The following is a 4,700-nucleotide window of genomic DNA, read 5'->3' as shown; positions in this document are numbered from 1 at the left end:
CCGTAAGAGTGTGGTTTTGATTATTACATTAATTAAGGATTTTTGAGTTTAATACACTCTTTAGTTCTTAATCTTGTAATAATCTTGGTCTCACTATCTATCCTTTATTTTTGTTCTTGTCACCTTGTGTAGTGGACTGTTTTGGGTCCTTTATTGAATCCAAAACTTGTGTTATTGTTATTCATCTTGTTCTTCACGTTTGTAGCTGTTTTTGGTGTTATATACACCATTGTATCTTGTATTCTTCTTTTTGATAGTGAATCTGAGAGTGGTCTCCATCTTGGTCCTCGGATCCGTAAGATTGTGGACTAATTTGGAGTGTGTTTTGTGCCTTCCGTGGTCGTTCTTGTACCATTGAGCGCGGCGTTCGAGCATACTGTGGGCCGAAAATCAATCAGGGCGTGTCAGGGAGGTTGGGGATCATCCCAGTGAGGTCCCTTTAAATTTTCGTGGCTATTTGGGTGGATAAACGGACGAAACGGGGCAAACGGGGCATTTTTGGGCCAAAACGGTGTGCTAAAGCCCACGATTTTGGGGGTGGACCCAGGGTCTGGGCATGCTATGGGCCAAAAATTAACCAGGGCATGCCAGGGAGGTTGGGGATCGTCCCAGTGTGGTCCGCTTAAATTTTCGTGGACATTTGGGTAGACAAATGGGAGAAACGACGCTAATAGGCATTTTCGAGCCAAATTAGTGTGCTTTAACCGATAATTTTGGGGGTGGGATTGGGGTTTGAGCGTGCTGTAAGCCGAAAGTGATCGGGGCATGCCAGGGAGGTTGGGGATCGTTCTAGTGTGGTCCGTTTAAATTTTTGTGGCCATTTAGGTGGACAAATGAGCAAAACGGTGCGAATGGGGCATTTTCAGGCCAAATCGATTGGCTATAACCCACGGTTTTGGGGGTGGGCCCAGGATCCAAGAGTGTTGTGGGCTAAAAATCAATTGAGGCATGCCAAGGAGGTTGAGGATCATCCTAGTGTGATCTGTTTAAATTTTCCTAGGCATTTGGGTGGGCAAACGGGCGAAACGACGAGAACAGGGCATTTTCGGGCCCAATCGGTGTGCTATAGCCCACGGTTTTTGGGGTGGGTCTAGGGTCCGAGCGTGATTTTTGCTAAAAATTGACCAGGCTTCCCTAGGCAGGCTAGGAATGGCCTAGAGTGGTCCATTTTATTTTTCTAGGTGGATTGGATATTCAAACGAGCAAAACGGCACGAACGGGCCATTTTTGGGCTAAATTTTTGGGTTGGGCTCGGGGTCCAGGCATTATTTTTGCTGAAAATCGACTAAGCTGCCCGAGGCAGGCTGGGGAGCGGCCTAGTATGGTCCATTTTTATTTTCTGGGCAATTTGGTTGGTCAAACGGGGTAAACGGCGTGAACGGGCCATTTTTTGGCCAAATCGGTGTGCTATAGCCCACAGTTTTAGGGGGTGGGCTCAGGGTTCGGGAGTGATTTTGGCTAAAAATCGACCGGCTGCCCCAGGCAAGTTGGGGAGCTGCCTTGTATGGGTCATAGTGGATTTTTGAGCGGTTTGGTTTGTCAAACGGGCGAAATGGTGCGGACGGACCATTTTTGAGCCAAATCGGTGTGCTATAGCCCACGATTTTTAGGGTGGGCCCAGGTTCGGACGTGATTTTGGTTAAAAATCGATCGAGCTACCCCAGGCAGGCTGGGGAGCGACCTAGTATGGGCTATTTTGGTTTTCGAGGCAGTTTGGTTGGTCAAACAGGTGAAACGGCGAGAACAGACCATTTTCAGGCCAAATCGGTATGCTATAGCCCATGATTTTTGGGGTGAGCCCGAGGTCTGGGCGTGATTTTGGTCAAAAATTGATCGGCCTGCCCCAGGCAGGCTGGGGAGGGGCCTAGTGAGGGCCATTTTGGTTTTCTAGGCAGTTTGGTTGGTCAAAGGGCGAAATAACGCGAACGGTCCATTTTCGAGCCATATCGGTATGCTATAGCCCATGGTTTTTGGAGTGGAACTGGGGTCTGAGTTTGATTATCAAAAATCGATCAGGCTACCCCAGAAAGGCAGAAGAGTAGCCTTGTGTGGGCCATTTTTGTTTTTTGGATGGTTTGGTTGCTCAAACAGGCGAAACGGCATGAACGGGCCTTTTTTGGGCTAAATCAATGTGTTATAGCCTACGGTTTTAGGGGTAGGCCCGAGGTTCGGGCGTAATTTTTGTCGAAAATTGACCAAGCTGCTCCAGACAGGCTAGGGAGTGGCCTAGTGTTGGCCATTTTACTTTTCTGGGTGGTTTGGTTTGTCAAACGAGCAAAACGACACGAACGAACCATTTTTTAGCCAAATTGGTGTGCTATAGCAAACGGTTTTTGGGGTGGGCCTGGGGTTCGGGCGTTATTTCTGCCGAAAATTGATCGGACTGCCCTAAGCAGGTTGGCGAGCGGCCTAGTGTGGGCCATTTTAGTTTTCTGGGCGGTTTGGTTGGTCAAACAGGCGAATCAACATGAACAGGCCATTTTTTAGCCAAATTGATGTGCTATAGCCTATAGTTTTTGGGGTGGGCCTGGGGTCCGAAAGTTATTTTGGCAAAAAATTAATTGAGCTACCCCACAGGCAGGCTGGAGATCGGCCTAGTGTAGGCCATTTAGGTTTTTTGGGCGGTTTGGTTGGTCAAATGGGCAAAACGGCATGAACGGGCAATTTTTGAGATAAATCAGTGTGCTATAGCCCATGGTTTTTGGGGTAGGCCTGGGATTCGGGCTGAATTTTTGTGAAAAATTGATTTTGCTGCCCCAAGCAGGCTAGGGAGCGACCTAGTGTGGGCCATTTTGGTTTTCTGGGCGGTTTGGTTGGTCAAATAGTCGAAACGGCGCGAATGGCCCATTTTTGGCCTAAATCGGTGTGCTATAGCCCGCATTTTTGGGGGTGGGCCTGGGGTCCAGGCATGATTTTGGTCAAAAATCAACCGAGTTGCCCCAAGCAGGCTGGGGAGCAGCCTAGTGTGAGCCATTTTATTTTTTGGTATGGTTTGGTTAGTCAAACGGGCGAAACGGCACGAACGGGTCATTTTTAGGCCTAATTGGTGTGCTATAGCCCATATTTTTTGGGGTGGGACCGGGGTCCGGGTGTGATTTTGGCCGAAAATCTCTCGGATTACCTCATGCAGACTGGAAAACAGCTTAGTGTGGGACATTTTGGTTTTCTGCACGGTTTGGTTGGTCAAATGGGGAAAACCGAGCGATCGGGCTATTTTTTGGTCAAATTGGTGTGCTATAGCCCACGATTTTTGGGGTGGGCCCGGGGTCCAAACGTGATTTTTGTCAAAAATCGACTAGGATACCCTAAGCAGGCTGAGGAACGGCCTAGTGTGGACCATTTTGGTTTTCTGGGTGGTTTGGTTTGTCAAACGGGCAAAACGGCGCGAACGGGCCATTTTTGAGTCAAATAGGTGTACTATAGCCCACAGTTTTTGGGCTGAGCCTGGATTTCGGGCGTGATTTTGGTTGAAAATCAACTGGGCTGCCCCAGACAGGCTGGGAAGCGGCCTAGTGTGGACCATTTTTATTTTCTGGGTGGTTTGGTTGGTCAAACGGGTGAAACAGCGAGAACGGGCCTTTTTCGGGCCATATCGATATGTTATAGCCTATGATTTTTGGGGTGGGCCCGGGGTCTGATCATGATTCAAGCCAAAAATCGACTGGACTGCCCCAGGCAGGCTAGGGAGTGGCCTAGTGTGGGACATTTTGGTTTTCTGGGCGGTTTGGTTGGTCAAACAGGCGAAACGATGCGAATGGGTCATTTTGGGGCAAATTCGATGTGCTATAACCCATGATTTTTATGGTGGGACCAGGGCTCGAGCGTGATTTTAGTTGAAAATCGATCGGGCTGCCCCAGGTAGGCTGGGGAGCGGCCTAGTGTGGGCCATTTTTGTTTTCTGGGCAATTTGGTTGGTCAAACGGGCGACACGGCGCATATGGGCCTTTTTTAGGCCAAATCATTGTGCTATCGCCCATGGTTTTTGGGGTGAGCTCAAGGTCCGAGCGTGATTTTTGCAGAAAATCGACAGGGCTTTCCCAGGTAGGCTGGGGAGCAGCCTAGTGTGGTCCATTTTGGTTTTCTAGGCAGTTTGGGTGGTCAAACAGGTGAAACGGCACGAACGGACCATTTTCGGACCAAATTGGTGTGCTATAACCCACGGTTTTTGGGGTGGGCCCGAGGTCCGAGCACAATTTTGGCTGAAAATCGATCGGGCTTCCCCAGGCAGGCAGGGGAGCACCTAGTGTGGGCCATTTTATTTTTCTAGGTGGTTTGGATGGTCAAACAGGCAAACCGGAGCAAACGGGCCATTTTCAGGACAAATTATTGTGCTATAGCCCACGGTTCTTGGGGTGGGCCCGGGGTTCAGGCATGATGTTAGCCGAAAATCGACTAAGCTACCCTAGGCACGCAGGGGAGCAGCCTAGTGTGGTCCATTTTGGTTTTCTGGGCAATTTGGTTGGTCAAACGGAGTACACGACGTAAACGGGCTATTTTTGAGCCAAATCGGTGTGTTATAGCCCACATTTTTAGGGGGTGGGCTCAAGGTCCGGGCATGATTTTGGTCAAAAATTGATCGGGCTGCCCCAGGCAGGCTGGGGAGCAGCCTTGTATGGGTTATTTTGGTTTTATGGACGGTTTGATTTTTCAAACTGGGGAAATGGTGCGGACGGGCCATTTTGGGGCCAAATCGGTGTGTT

This window comes from Capsicum annuum, chromosome 4, assembly GCF_002878395.1.
Source record: "Capsicum annuum cultivar UCD-10X-F1 chromosome 4, UCD10Xv1.1, whole genome shotgun sequence".
NCBI classification, from domain to species: domain Eukaryota; kingdom Viridiplantae; phylum Streptophyta; class Magnoliopsida; order Solanales; family Solanaceae; genus Capsicum; species Capsicum annuum.
The sequence above is the reverse complement of the archived record's forward strand: the minus strand, read 5'-3'. Positions refer to the sequence as shown.